This window comes from Monodelphis domestica, chromosome 6, assembly GCF_027887165.1.
Source record: "Monodelphis domestica isolate mMonDom1 chromosome 6, mMonDom1.pri, whole genome shotgun sequence".
NCBI classification, from domain to species: Eukaryota; Metazoa; Chordata; class Mammalia; order Didelphimorphia; family Didelphidae; genus Monodelphis; species Monodelphis domestica.
In genome coordinates, this window is record NC_077232.1 from 213,787,409 (window position 1) to 213,804,201 (window position 16,793).

A 16,793-nucleotide genomic window follows, 5' to 3' on the forward strand; every position below is an offset into this window, starting at 1 on the left:
GGCAGGTTGTTTTTATTCATTTTAGTCATGTCTGACTCTTTGTGACTTCTTTTGGGATTTTCTTATTATTATAGTTTTTCGTTTGCTTCTCCAGACCATTTTAGAAATTAAGAAATTAAAGTAAACAGGGTTGAGTGACTTGCATTGGATTCCACAGCCTGACTCCAGACCCAGCATTCCATCCAGTGTGATATCTAGCTTCCTAGAGGTGGCAGTTAGGAGAGGAGATACAGACAATAAACTTAGACTTTCTTAATGAAAGGATTATTAGGATCTATGGACTTCTGTCTTTTCATATTCTAATCATAAACTGGAATATCAACAAATGGAAACATTTCAAAATGAGAGACATACCTCTTTGGTTTTCTGAAAGGATCACAAAAGTGGGAAAGACAGACAAATGCTGATAAAAAAGAAACAAAGAAGAATTTGTGTTCATTTTTAAATGATTATTAATATAATGTCTAAGCATAATAGCTACACTGAATACATACACACACATATAGTATTGCCAAGAAAATAGTCACAAGGGCTCATAGACAAAAATTTTCTCTAATGCTATTAAGAATTGTGCTTTTGAGGTGGGTCTTGTTAGTGTTCATAATAATGAGGTTATTTTTTAAATTAAAAAATATTTATGGAATTATACAGAGTAAGACCTTCAACTGATTTCCACAAAATGGACTTTGCCTAATACAAATGACCAAAAAATGAAAGATCATGTTTGAGGCTCTGCATCTTCTTCATTGTGTTTGCTAAGAAACACAAAGTCCATTTAATTTGTTTGAAAATTATAGAAATAATGACCTAGGAAGTACAGACAAATGAGAGAAAAAATCAACAAATTGATGCCAAATTGTATTGAAAAACATAGAGAAAAGTCCACACTCCATGCTACATCTGTTTAAAAAGCCAAGATTATGTAGAACAGTGATGTCAAAGTCATATAGAAATAGGGACACTAAATGGGACTTAAGGAAACCAATGGACCACATAGTAACAGTTTTAAAATTAATGTTGTCTTTTTGTTTTGCTTTGTTTTTATTATTTTATTGAAAGTTCTAAAAAGTTGTTTACTTTTTCATCTCCATATCTTGTTCTGAAGCCTCCTGCATTCTGCAAAGACAGGCAGTAGCTTGAACCATTCCAATTAGCAAACTTTAAATTCTTCTCATCTTTTGTAATGAGATGAGCTTTCTCTTTCTTGTAGTACTTTTTTAAAACCCTTACCGTCCACCTTAGAATCAATAACAGTTATGGTTCCAAGACAGAAGAGTGGTAAGGGCTAGACAATGGGGATTAAGTGACTTGCTCAGGATCACGATGCTGGGAAGTGGCTGAGTGCCAGTTTGAACCTAGGACCTCCTATCTCTAGGCCTGGCTCTCAATCCACTGAGCTACCCAGCTACCCCTGAACAAGTATTTCAAAGAGCTATTCAAGATATTCTCTCTATCTTTCTCTCTTCTGTCCCCCTTCTAGTCATTTTTTGATGGGCACAAATTGTCTTGAATCCTGAATTACCATGTTGAGCTCTTCAGAGGAACTATCTCCCTTATTAGGTGCTGATAGTTTCCTTGGCAAGAGGATATTTGAATTGAAAAGAATATTTTTTTATCTCCTTTACTTTTTCCTGGAGGGATACTATAGGTTTATTTTAGCAGTGAGGGTCCACAAAGCTACCAATGGTCCATGTCATGTTTTATGGATATCAGCCACCTATAGCTCTTCTAAGCTGAATTCTCCCCCAGCCCTTACTTTGTTGTGGTACCTCACTATTGGGTACTTTAGACCAGATGCATGACAAGTAGTAATTTGATGGGTTTTTATTTATCAAGCCTTTAGTTTACTGATCATCATGATTCACTACTTAAAATATATAGCTACTTCTCTTTATCAATTATTGTATAAATAGGACTTCAGATATATATATATATAATTATTTTTTGCTGGGTACCATGGCTACTTAAAGTCTTTCTCACAAACACCACAAATGAGCTGAAAGAAAAGTGCCACACCAAACACATGGCAGTAGTTATAATTTTAGTATGCTACCATATGTATTATTGTATTTTTTAGTTTGTTAAATTATTCCCAATTACTTTGCAGCATGTGTTTCACATCTCTGATATAGATTGTCAAGTCTGACCTAGAAATACTAATGGAAAGGTATGTGAAGAGGATATTTCTAGCAAAATAGATGGGTCTGAAATGTGTATGAAAGAAAAAACTGATTGATATGAGCCTCCACTTCAAAGCTATAATGTGAAAAGTTTTAAAAACTGGATAACAATTGTAACAATGTAAGAAAATGAGATACATGTGGAGTTACTCAAGAATACATTGTGTATATAGTACATTAACTCTATAGCCAACTGTATCTTAATAAAATAAGAAGAATCAAGATTTAGAATTGGAAAACAGACTCACATCAGAATATGCATATGGTTTGGGCCTAAAGCAATTTAAAAGATGATTTAAAATTATTGGAAGTCGGGAGAAATTAAAATAAAATAAAAGCAAATAATTTTATTTCTGTGTGGAGTAGGATACAGAGAAGAGCCTGCAGAAAGGAAAAATTTCACATATTTTCATTTATAAATGATTTTTCCCCTGAAGGCTCCACATATTGGAAACTAATATATGAAGGGAAATTTAGGATGGCATAGAATTATGCATTTTATAAGATGCATAAATTCTTTTTGCAGTTCTAGTTGTATGTTATATTCCTTTAAAAAATACCCTGATGCAATTTATTGCCAAGCAGATTATCCATTCCCCAACCGAATCATTAATGGAGTAACTATATTTTCCCCCACATGAATTTCTCTACGGAAGTATCTATATATTTCTATTTAGCACAAAGACTATGTTAATATCAGCTAAAAAAATCAAAATATCTAAAACTTTTGAACCTTTTTGTTTAACTTCAACGTTTAAACTGACTAAAATCAAGATATGGTATTGAACATTCTTAGAGAAATAGGTATGTATGATCATATTATCACCCTTAACATATAGGGAAAAAATCATTACCAAATAAATTCTATGTCCCAGAATAAAGTTTCCTAACAATGAACTTATTTCCTTAAATTTTACTTAATTGATCTAATTTTAGCCAAATTTTCTAATTTTACTATGTCCTTCTAATTTTAGCTTACAATATATTATTTCTTAGAACTGCATGCTCATAAAATTATTTATTTCAAGAAAAATAGTGAATTACATTGAGAACATCCAAAGAATGAAACAATATGTATATCATTTTCAAAATGTTTTATCTTACTTGGTAAGAAGCCCTATAGAAAAAAACTGTTTCAAATTGAATTTTACTTCTATGTTATTAATAATGCCTGAGAAAATAGTTATATGAACTCCCATAAAAAGTCTGACATTACTTCATTACTTAATAATTAATGACTGACCCTAAACTTTATATCACCACTACAAACTTAATTTCTCTTTCTTTATATGAATCATTCAGAACTTTTATGACTACATGATTAGCATGTCTGGAAACCAGTGATATTTACTATTTTTTAAAGTAAAACTATTTTTTCTTTTAATCATGAATTGATTTTTATTTATATAAATTATGAATACCAAGGTATTGGGGTGTATGGGGTGTTCAGGGAGGGGTAGTATCTCTGGTATGGAGGGCTTGTCGTGCCTTCCTAGGGCAGCTCTCCAGCCTCTGACCCCCACCTGACACCCAGCTCTCACTTGTGACTCCTAGCTGCTAGCATGCGGCAGAGGCCACACCCCGGGCAACGGCTTCGACAGACCGACTAAACCTTGTGAGGGTAGCCATCAGGTTGTCGACCCCTGGTGAACTAGGGCTTTGCTCACCCAGCATGTGAAGACTGCTTCGGCTGAACAGATGGAAGAAACCAATAAGAAGGTTCAATGGCTGAGATGGCGACGCAGCAAGGCACTGTGGAGTGCTTAGCGCGTGTTGGAGCACAAATGTCAACATGGCCATCCAATGCAGCTGAGGAAGTCTCCAGATGTAACGACTTTTCGTGCCACTGGACCCAGGCTTCCAAAGCCGAGAGAGTGGGACTGTGTCTGGGCATCAACTTTTCCACTTAAATCTTCATGCACAAGTGTCTTTGTGCACAAAAACACACAAAGACAATAGTCATCCTCGGTTACCGAGAGACAACTACTAGACTAGACCAAAGTATTTTTCTTCCTATGACTCTTCCTTTATCCACGAGAAAACAAGATATGTTATATAAATTATCAATGTAAAGTCATGCAAAAACATATCCACACTTGTGCAAAAGAAAAAAGCATGGAAAATAGTGAAAAAATTATACTTAAATCTCTACTCAGAGTCTATCAGTTGTCTTTTTGGAGGTCAACAGCATTTTTCATCATAAGTCTTTCAGAAACATCATGGATCTTAAGTCATTCGCAATTGATCAACATGTAATATTGCTGTTATTGTGCACAGTGCTCCTGTACATGATAATATTCCATCAAAATTTTATACCACAACTTGTTCAGCTATTGCCCAATTGATGAACATCTACCCTTTCAATTTCTAATTTTAGCCAACACAGGAAGAGTTGTTGTAAATATTTTCTCACATATATGTCCCTATCATTTTTCTTTGATCTCTTTGAGATATAGACCTAATAGTACCAATGTTAGATCAGCCAATATGCACAGTTTTATAACTATTTGGGCCTACTTCCAAATTGTTCTCTTAAAGAATTGAACTAGTTCATAATCATTAATTCATTAAATGCTTAAGTTTATTGTTCCACATACTCTCCAATATTTGTTATTTTCATTTTTGGCTATGTAAAGCAATGTGACAGATGTAATGTTTTAATTTCCATTCATCTAATCAAGAGCTTTTTAGATTGTTTTTTCATATGTCTAGAGATAGCTTTGAATTTGTCTTCTGAAAACTGCCTGTTTAGCTCCTTTAACCAATTAGGAATTGAAGAATGGCTTTTATTTTTATATAAATTTGGCACTGTTCTCTGTATATTGGAGGAATGAAGCTTTTGGCAAAAACTTGAAGTAATTTTTTCCATTTCCTTTCTTTCTTCTAATATAGGATAACTTGGGGGTTTTTTGTGTCAAAACTTGATTTTTATTTTATTCATTTGATTAATTAAGAATTTTTTCATGGTTACATAATTAGTGTTCTTTCCCTCCCCTCTTCCCATCCCACTACTATAGCCAACACTCAATTCCACTGATTTTTCCATGTGTCAGTTATCCAGACATTTCCATATTATTAATATTTGCATTAGGGTGATAGTTTAGAGTCTACATCCCAGATCATATCCCCATCAACTCATGTGATTAGGCAGTTATTTTTCATCTCTGTTTCTACTTTCTCTGAATGTGATTAGCATCCCTTCTCATAAGTCCCTCAGAATTGTCCAGGATGCTTGTATTGCTCCTAGTAGAGAAGTCCATTACATTCAATTGTGCCACAGTGTATCAGTCTCTGTGTACATTGATCTCCTGGTTCTATAACTTTCATTCTGCATCAATTCATGGAAGTCATTCCAGTTCACATGGAATTCCTCCAGTTCATTATTCCTTTGAGCATAATAGTATTCCATTACCAACAAATATCACAATTTCTTCAACCATTCTCCAATTGAAGGGTATCCCCTCATTTTACAATTTTTTGCCACCACAATGTGCTATAAATATTTTGGTACAAGTCTTTCCCCTTATTTCTTTGGGGTATAAACCCAGTCATGGCATGGCTGGATCAAATGGCAGGCAGTCTTTTAAAGTCCTTTGGGCATAGTTCCAAATTGCCATCCAGAATGGTTGGATCAATTCACAACTCCACCAACAATGCATTAATGACCCAATTCTCCACAGCTTCTCATCTTATTTATTCAATTGATTTTTACTTTCAATTATATTAATTTCTCCTTAAATTTTTAGGATTCCTAATTTAGATTTCATCTGGAGACTTTTAATTTGTTCCCTTTCTAGAAGTTTTTTAACTTGCATACCCAATTCATTGAACCATGTACTCCCTAATTATGTTAATATATGTACTCAAGGATATACAGACTCCTGCTTTGGCTGCATCCCATAGATTTTGCTAGGAGGTTTTGTCATTGTCATTCTCTTCAATGAAATTATTGTTTCTGATTTTTTCTTTAACCAATTTTGGAGAATAAAATCATTTGATTTCCAATTAATTTTTGATTTGCCTTTCCATGTATCCTTACTAATTATTATTTTTACTGCATTATGATCTGAAAAGATTGCATTTATTATTTCTGCTCTTTTGTACTTGTTTGCCATCTTTCTATGCCCTGTACAAGATCAGTCTGTGTGAATGTACCATCTTGCTGCTCAAAAGAAAATGCATTCTTTTTCTCCCTATTAATTTTTCTTCACATATCCATTAAATCAAATTTTTCTAAGATTTCATTTACATCTCTTAAATCTTTCTTATTTATTTTTTTGTTTGATTTATCTTGATCTCATAGAGGAAGGGTCAGGAGTCCCACTAGTATAGTTTTACTATCTTCTTCCTCCTTAAGCTCCAATAGTTTCTCCTTTAAAAATTTGAATGCTATTCAAGTTGGTGTATATATGTCGAATACTGATATTTCCTCATTGTCTATACTGCCTTTTATAAGGATGTAATTACCTTCCCTATCTCTTTTGACTAGAACTATTTTTACCTTAGCTTTGTCAGATATCATGTTTGTGGCTTATGCCTTCTTTTTATTAGTTGATGCCCAATTGATTTTGCTCTAGCCTTTTACCTTTACCTGCCTCATGTGTGTTTCTGGTAGGATTTTGGTTTCTAATCCACTCTGCTATTTGCTTCCATTTTGTGGGTGAGTTCATTACATTCACATTCAGAGTTATTATTACCAACTGTGTATTAGTCATCATTTTCATATCTTCTCCTAGTCCTGCCCTATCTTCTTCCACTATTTCCTTCTATACAAGTGTTTTGCTTTTAATCATTCCCCTTAATTGATACCCTTATTTTACTTTCCTTTCTCCCCTCTCTCTTCTTATTTCCCTCTTATTTTTCTTGACGGTCCTTTTAAACTAGCCCCCATATTCTACCGCCTTTGTATTTGTTTCCTCTCCACAAGTCTGTTTGTTGCCCCTCTAATTCTTTATAGGTCACTAATCAATTCTCTGCCACAATTTATCTGACTGTTCTTCCCTCTTTGAGTCAATTTCAATGCATGTAAGAATTAAGACAATTAAGATAATTAATTGTCTCCAACATCTTTCATCCTTCCATTGTATTGGTCTTCTTCCCCTCTCCCACTATGTGTTTATTTATGAGATATAAATTTACCCCACTTTGTCTCTTTTCCCATTTCTCTTAGTATTATCCTCTTTTTTACCTCTAGTTTTATACATATATGGATACATTTATTGATATTTCATCCTATATAGTTCGTATCTGTTCCCTCTAAGTATACTTCTTCTAATGACCCTGATCATAATAACATTTTTTAAGAGTTACCAATATCATATTTTCTTATAGGAATACAAATCACAAAATGATTGGGTCCCTTTAAAAGGATTTGGATTTTTCCCCTTTTTTAATTGCTTTTTGGTGATTCTCTTGAGTTCTGTGTTGGGGCATCAAATTTTCTGTTCAGATCCAGTCTTTTCTTAATGAATACTTGGAAGTCTTCTATTTTATTAAATGACCATACATTTCCCTACAAGTCATATAGTCAGTATTGCTGGGTAGTTGATTCTTAGTTGTAGAACCATTTCCCTTGCTTTCTGGAATATCATATTCCATGCCTTCTATTCCTTCATTGTAGATGCAGCCAGATCCTGTGATATCCTAACTGTAGTTCCTTCATATCTGAATTACTTCTTTTTAGCAACTTGTAATATTTTTCCTTGGTCTGTTAGTTCTTGAATTTGTCTATAACATTCCTGGGCATTGTCAATTCAGAATTAAACGCAGGAGGTGATCTGTTGATTCTTTCAATCTCCACTTTTCCTCTTGTTTGACAATGGTGGGGCAGTTTTCTTGGATAATTTCCTGTAAAATGATGACCAGGACTTTTCTTTTGTCATGATCTTTTGGTAGTCCAATAATTCTTAAATTGTCTCTCCTGGATTTGTTTTCCAGGTCTGTCACTGTGTCAATGAAGTGTTTCATAGTTTCCTTAATTTTTTTTTCATTTTTTGTTTTGTTTTGTCATATAGATTCTTGCTGTCCTGTAAAGTCATTTTCTTCTAATTGTTGGATTCTAATTTTTAAAGCCTAAATTTCATCCCTGGCTTTTTGGTCATCCTTCTCCTTCTGGTTTGATTTTCTTTGTAGGTGATCGTTCACCTTCTTTGTCTCATTTTCAAGCTGATCAATTCTGGCTTACAAGACACTCTTTTCTTCTTTTAGTTCATTTGTTTCTATTTCCTAATAACTTATTTTGCTTTTTATGTTCTTTTCCCAATTGACTTCAGTCTCTCTCAATTGCTCAATTATTTTTTGATTTGTGTTTTGAGTTCTTCCAAAGCCTGTGTCCAATTTGCTGGAGTTTCTGTCTTTTTGCTTGGTGTTCCTTGGTCCTCCTCTGTTCCATTTGCTCTTTGTTCATTACCTGGATAGAAGCTATCAGTTGTTATTTCTTTTTTTCTTTTTCTGTTGTTTACCCATATTTTTTCCTTCTTTTCTCCCTGTCATTGGCTGTAGTCTTTCTCCTCTGATTAGTTGCTGGATCTGTGGGTTTGGTTATTCTATCCTGAAGGGGTTTCTTCACTGCTCTGCTGATTGACTAGTTTAGGCTGATGGTGTTAATGAGCCCTGAGATCTTCACAGCTGGCAGCAGAAGCTGAAGGTATAGATGAAGGTGTGGGGGCTGAAGGGACCTGAGCTTCCCACCCTGTTATCAAGGTATTCTGTAGTAGTTGCAGCCCTAGCCCTCAGAGCTTAGTCAGCAAACCTCTCAGAGGAGTCAATGGGCCACAGGGGGTTGGATATTGAGCTTTCCTGGCCTCTGAAAGCTTCTTATCTGTCCTATTATTGAAATTAAGCCAGGGCAAACTTGATCAACAGAGCTGGGTGTGCTTTGAGACAAAAACCTTGAGAAGCGGGAGGGGAGTGGCAAGTTGGAGCATATTGGTTGTGACTAGGCTGTTCTCTCTTTGTGCTTCTCCTCTAGCTGCCTCTCTACCACCTGTGTTCAAATCCCTGAGCCAGGCACAGCTGTGCCAGCAAGGTATTCCCTCTGGACTAGAGCCCTTGCTTTCCCAGAGATTCCAGCGACCCATAGAGAATCAACACAGTAGATGTGGAAGGAGTCCTGGGACCTTCCTTCTTCCTTTCCCTTGAATGTGAGAGTTCAAGAATTCAGGCATTTGGGGGCATATCTTTTAAGTTGAATCTAGTCTGAGAGTCCTCCAGCTCTGTCCTGTTTTTAGACTTGTTTTTCTGTCCCCTTGAAGTCCTTTGTTTTTGTTTGGTGTGGAAGGGTTTTCAGAGAACTCTGGACTTTTTCTGCATCTAAGCAGCCATCTTGATTCTTCCACAAGAGTCAAAAATTCTTAATTTCATGAAATAAAAATATTCATTTTTCTTCACATTATCCTAGCTATCTCATTTGATCATGAATGCTTCCCTTATTTATAGATCTCACAGGTATGTTTTGCCATTCTTCCATAATTTGCTGATGATATCATACTTAATATATAAATTGCTGACCCATTTAAACCTTATCTGGGTATATTGCATGAGATGTCCATCTATGTCTGCTTTCTGCCAAATTTCTTTCCATTTTTCCAAGAAATTTCTATCATATGATGAGATATTGTTCCAGAAGCTTGGATCTGTATGTGTATCACACATTAGATTACTGGAGTCATTTATTACTGTGTGCTGTGCACCTAACCTATTTTGCTGACTTTTTCCACTTTTGTTTTTTGTTCAGTATCAGATTATTGTTTTGATGATTACTACTTTGTAATGCAATTTGAGATCTGGAACTGCTAACTCATGTTCCTTCATGTTTTTAATTTATTCACTTCATATTTTTAATCTTTTGTTCTACTAGATTTATTTTTTTTTGCGAGCTCTATAAAATATTTTGGTAGTTTGGTAAGAAACAAAATAAAGAAAAATTAGAATTGTTATATTTTATTGTATTATCTCAGCCTAATAATGAGCAATTAATAATTCTCCATTTTTATATCTGTATTTATATAAAACATATTTTATAACTATTCATATAGTTTGTCTTGGTATATTTCAAAGTATTTTATAATGCCGCCATTATTTTAATTGAATTTTTTTTTACCTCTTGCTGTTGGGTTTTGCTGGTGATATATAGAAATACTGATTATTTAGATGATTGTTTTATTTCCTACAACATTACTAAAGATCCTTGTTTCCACTAGATTTTTTTTTGGTTGATTCTTTAGGGTTCTCCATGGGTACAATCATATCATCTGCAAGGAATGATTTTTTCCTCATTCCCTATTTTTATTTCTTAAATTTATTTTTTCTTATTTTATTGCCATAGCCAGCATTCATAGAAAAATAGTTAACTGTGTGTTTTACCTTCTCATTAGATAACAAACTTTTGGAGAAGATGTTATTCCTTTTTTGTACTTGCAGTATTTATTTATTCATTTATTTTCCCAATAGTTCATTCTCTAGAATTCTCTAAGTATATCACCATATCATCTGCAAAGAGTGATAGTTCAGTTTCCTCATTGCCTACTTTAATTCCTTCAGTTTCTTTTTCTTCTCTAATAGCTAAAGATAACATTTCTTTTTTTTTCCTTTCAAACATTATTTTAATTGGTCATTTTCACACATTATACCTTGGAAACGAAGATCATTTTCTTTTCCTCCCCCACTCCCGCCACCCCTACCATAACTGACACACAATTCCACTGGGTATCACATGTGTCCTTGATTCAAACCCATTTCCTTGTTGGTATTTGCATTAGGGTGTTCATTAAGAGTCATGTCCTCAATCATGTCCCCTCAAACCCTGTAGTCAAGCAGTTGCTTTTCTTCGGTGCTTTTACTCCCAAAATTTGTCCTCTGCGTGTGGATAGTGTTTTTTTCTCCTAGATCCCTGCAGAATTTTAGGGACATTATATTGACATTAATGGAGCAGTCCTTTATTCTCGATTGTACCACAGTGTTTCAGTATCTGTGTACAATGTTTTCCCGGATCTGCTTCTTTTGCTCTGCATCACTTCCTGGAGGTTGTTACAGTCACTATGGAATTCCTCCACTTTATTATTCCTTTTAGCAAAATAGTATTCCATCACCAACATATACCACAATTTGTTCAGCCATTCCCCAATTGAAGGGCATCCCCTCATTTTCCAAATTTTGTCCACCACAAAGAGCACAATTATGAATATTCTTGTACAAGTCTTTTTCCTTATTATCTCTTTGAGGTACAAACCCAGCAGTGCTATGGCTGGATCAAAGGGCAGGCAGGCTTTTATCACCCTTTGGGCATAGTTCCAAATTGCTCTCCAGAATGGTTGGATCAATTCACAACTCCACCAGAAATGAATTAGTGTCCCCACTTTGCCACATCCCCTCCAGCATTCATGACTTTCCATAGCTGTCATGGTAGCCAATTTGCTAGGTGTGAGGTGATATTTCAGAGTTGATTTGATTTGCATCTCTCTGATTATAAGAGATTTAGAGCACTTTTTTCATGTGCTTATTAATAGTTTTGATTTCTTTGGCTAAAAACTGCCTGCTCATGTCCCTTGCCCATTTATCAATTGGAGAATGTCTTGATTTTTTGTACAATTGATTTAGCTCGTTATGAATTTGAGTAATTAGACTTTTGTCAGAGGTTTTTGTTATGAAAATTGTTTCCCAATTTGTTGTTTCCCTTCTCATTTTGGTAACATGGGTTTTGTTTGTACAAAAACTTTTTAATTTGATGTAATCAAAACTGTTTATTTTACATTTTGTTACTCTATCTATGTCTTGCTTGGTTTTAAATTCTTTCCTTTCCCACAGGTCTGACATGTATACTATTCTGTGTTAACCTAATTTACTTATAGTTTCCTTCTTTATGTATAAGTCATTCACCCATTCTGAGTTTATCTTGGTGTAAGGTGTGAGGCTTTGTCCAAACCTAATCTCTTCCACACTGTTTTCAAGTTTTCCCAGCAATTTTTGTCAAATAGTTGGTTTTTGTCCAAGAAGCTTGGGTCTTTGGGTTTATCATATACTGTCTTGCTGAGGTTACTTACCCCAAGTCTATTCCACTGATCACCCTTTCTGTCTCCTTAGCCAGTACCAAATTGTTTTGATGACAACTGCTTTTTAATTGCCTTTGAGATCTGGGTCTGTGAGGCCACTTTCCTTTGTATTTTTTTTTCATTATTTCCCTGGATATGCTTGAACCTTTGTTCTTCCAAATGATTTTTTCTAAATCTAAAAAAATAAATAATTTTTTTTCTAAATCAGTAAAAAAAAATTTGGAAGTTCAATGGGTATAGCACTAAATAGACATATAAGTTTAGGTAGGATGGTCATTTTTATTATATTGGCTGGTCCTACCCATGAGCAGTTAATGCTTTTTCACTTGCTCAAGTCTAGTTTTAGTTGTATGGACAGTGTTTTGTAGTTGTGTTCACATAGTTCCTGTGTTTGTCTCAGGAGATAGATTCCCAAGGATTTTATTTTGTCTATGGTAATTTTGAATGGGATTTCTCTTTCTAATTCTTGCTGCTGAGCTGTGTTGGAAATATATAGAAATGCTGATGACTTATGCGGGTTTATTTTGTATCCTGCAACTTTGCTAAAGTTGTTGAATATTTCAATTAGCTTTTTGGTTGATTCTCTAGGATTCTTTAAGTAGACCATCATATCATTTGCAAAGAGCGATAACATGGTCTCCTCCTTGCCTATTTTAATGCCTTCAATTTCTTTTTCTTCTCTAATTGCTACTGCTAGTGTTTCTAGTTCAATGTTAAATAATAGAAGTGATAATGGGCATCCTTGTTTCACTCCTGATCTTATTGGGAATGCATCTACTTTGTCCCCATTGCAGATGATGTTAGCTGATGATTTTTGATATATACTATTTATTATTTTTAGGAACAACCCTTCTATTCCTATGCTTTTAGTGTTTTTAATAGGAATGGGTGTTGTATTTTATCAAAGGCTTTTTCTGCATCTATTGTAATAATCATGTGATTTTTGTTGGTTTGCTTATTGATATGGTGGATTATGTGGATGGTTTTCTTAACATTGAATCAGTCCTGCATTCCTGGTATGAATCCTACTTGATCATAGTGAATGACCCTCCTGATCACTTGCTGGAGTCTTTTTATTAGTATCGTATTTAAGATTTTTGCATCTATATTCATTAGGAAGATTGGTCTATAGTCTTCTTTCTCTGATTTTGACCTGCCTGACTTTGGAATCAGTACCATGTTTGTGTCATAAAGGAATTTGGTAGAACTCCCTCTTTGTTTATTCTGTCAAAGAGTTTGTATAGTATTGGGATTAGCTGTTCTATGAATATTTGATAGAATTCACTTGTGAATCCATCAGGCCCTGGATATTTTTTATTAGGGAGTTCTTTGATGGCATGTTGGATTTCTTTTTCTGATATGAGATTATTTAAGAATTCTATTTCTTCTTCTGTTAGTCTAAGCTATATATATATATATATATATATATATATTTGTAAATATTAATCAATATCACCTAGATTGGTATATTTATTGCCATATAATTGGGCAAAGAAGTATTTAATGATTGCCTTAATTTCTTCTTCATTGGAGTTGAGGTCTCTCTTTTCATTTTTGATGCTGTCAATTTGCTTTTCTTCTTTCCTTTTTTTTAATTAGATTGACCAGTACTTTGTCTATTTTGTTTGTTTTTTCAAAGTATCAGCTTCTAGTCTTATTTATTAGTTCAATAGTTCTATCACCTTCAATTTTATTAATTTCTCCCTTAATTTTTAGGATCTCTAGTTTGGTTTTCTTTTGGGAATGCTAACATTTCTAATATAGTAATAAGTAATACTGCTAATAATGTGCATCCTTGCTATACCTCTGATCTCATTGGGAAGGCTTCTAGCTCATTCCCCACTGCAGATATTATGTACTGATGGTTTTAGATAAATTGTCATTATATTAAAAGACACAAAGTAGATTAAAATATCTCTTTCTCTCTACCCAGAAGAGAAAAAATAAGAGGTAATAAATTTAGATTAAAGATTGCTATTAATTTATTTGTTTTATATTTATTTGACTGATTCTTCCAATGTCACCTAAACTAGTAATGTAGGGATTACAAAAGGACCAATCCCATTGTCAAAAGTGCTTTGACCTGTTCCATTTCTAGGCCAGGTCAGTGCCTCTCTCCTCCATTAGGCAAACCAATGCTTCATCCAATAATTGGTTTGCCATATTGATACAGAACTCAAATATGGACACCCCAAAACTTTAAGGCCTCTGTAGTTCAGAACTCTTGAGTCAAAGATCATACAATTTCTATTTGGCATGGATTCCCATTCCTACCATCATTTCCAGTGATAGCTTGATTCTTTTCCACATTTGCCAATGTGTGCCACATTCTAATGGCCTCTGGGGTTTCCATGAGAATTCTAAAATTAAATTTTCTCTTTTAAAATAGAGATCTCCAGAACTTCCGGTTAAGATGGCGGCTTAGAGAAAGCTGAAGCTCAGATCTCCGGAAAACCCTTCCCGACCGATCTCAAACTAGAAGCTCCTAAGGCGCCGAAATTCAAAACGATCAACAGCACAGACCCTGGGAACCCTCCTCCTGGACCTGGACCCGGTTCAAAAGGTACGGCTCCCCTTAAAAGCCAGAACCCGAGATCACTCGGACCTCAGGGGTAGGAGCGCAGAGTCCAAGGCTCCCGGAAGCGGCAGCCGCGCCGGGCTCAGAGAGCAGGGTCTGAGGAACATCAACCCTCAGGGTCTTCTACCCAAGTCCCAGTCCGGGTGAAAGTTACTGCCTGGGGCTTCCGCTGCAGAGAGCTGGTCGGTCCGGGGGAAAGTTACTGCCTGGGGCCTCCACTGCAGAGAGCTGGTCAAAACAACAGCAACCCTCAGGGCGGGCAAGACAGCCCCACGGGCTGGATCCTGCTATCCAAGTCTCAGTGAAAGTCTGTGCTCTCGGAGCTTGGGGAAGCGGCAGCCCATCCCCCCGCAGGCCGACGAAACAGCCTCACGGCCAGGGATTCTGAAGGCAACTTCCGGAAAGCGAGCCAGGGGGAGAGTGTGGCCTCGTGGTCCGACCCTTCCATTCCAGTTCCAGTGAGGCATATTCAGTTTAACCCAGGGAAAGCTCATAGAACTATCTGCCCAGGACTAAAGCCCCTGAACACCAGAAAGAGACAAGAAAAACTAATCCTCCACATTCAGAAATGGCAAACTCCACAGAACCACAGAAGCCCCAAAATACCAAGAAAAATAAGAAGAAAGGGGCGACTTTGGACACATTCTATGGAGCCAAAATACAAAATACAGAGCAGACAGAAGATAATATAAAAGAAAATGCTCCAAAACCTTCCAAAGGAAATGGAAACTCTCCACAAACCTACGAAGAATTTGAATCAGAAATGACCAAAAAGATGGAAGCCTTCTGGGAGGAAAAGTTGGAAATAATGCAAAAGAAATTCACGCATCTACAAAACCAGTTTGACCAAACTGTAAAAGAAAACCAGGCTTTAAAGGCCAGAATCAGGCAGCTGGAAGACAACGATCGTGTAAAAGAGCAAGAATCAATAAAGCAAAGCCAAAATACCAAGAAATTAGAAGAGAACATAAAATATCTCACCGACAAGGTGATAGATCTGGAAAATAGGGGGAGAAGGGATAATTTAAGAATAATTGGACTCCCAGATAAGCCAGAAATAAACACCAAACTGGACATGGTGATACAAGATATAATCAAAGAAAATTGCCCAGAGATTCTAGAACAAGGGGGCAATACATCCACTGACAGAGCTCACAGAACACCTTCTACACTAAACCCCCAAAAGACAACTCCCAGGAATGTAATTGCCAAATTCCAAAGCTATCAAACAAAAGAAAAAATCCTACAGGAAGCCAGAAAAAGACAATTTAGATATAAAGGAATGCCAATCAGGGTCACACAAGACCTTGCAAGTTCTACGCTGAATGATCGTAAGGCATGGAACATGATCTTCAGAAAGGCCAGAGAGCTGGGTCTCCAACCAAGAATCAGCTACCCAGCAAAACTGACTATATACTTCCAAGGGAAAGTATGGGCATTCAACAAAATAGAAGACTTCCAACTTTTTGCAAAGAAAAGACCAGAGCTCTGTGGAAAGTTTGATACCGAAAATCAAAGAGCAAGGAATACCTGAAAAGGTAAATATTAAGGAAAGGGGAAAAATGTTATCTTCTTTTACTCAAACTCTCTTCTATAAGGACTACATTTATATCAACCTATGTATACTAATATGTGGGGAAAATGTAATGTATAAATAGGGGGTAAAGAAAGACCAAATAGAATAATGGTTCTCACACAAAGATTCACAGGGGAAGGGGAGGGGAAGAAAACTCCTATAAGAAGGAGAGGAAGAGAGGGGGGGGGTTTACTTAAACCTCAATCTCAGGGAAATCAACTCTGAGAGGGAAAAACATCCAGATCCATTGGGATCTTGAATTCTATCTTACCCAACAAGGGTAAGGAGAAGGGAAAACCAAGGGGGGGAGGGGGAGAGGGAGAACAAAAAGGGAGGGAAAGAGAGGGGGGAGGGGGAGGGAACAAAAAGGGAGGGACTAAAAAGGGAAACATCAAGGGAGGGGACAAGGG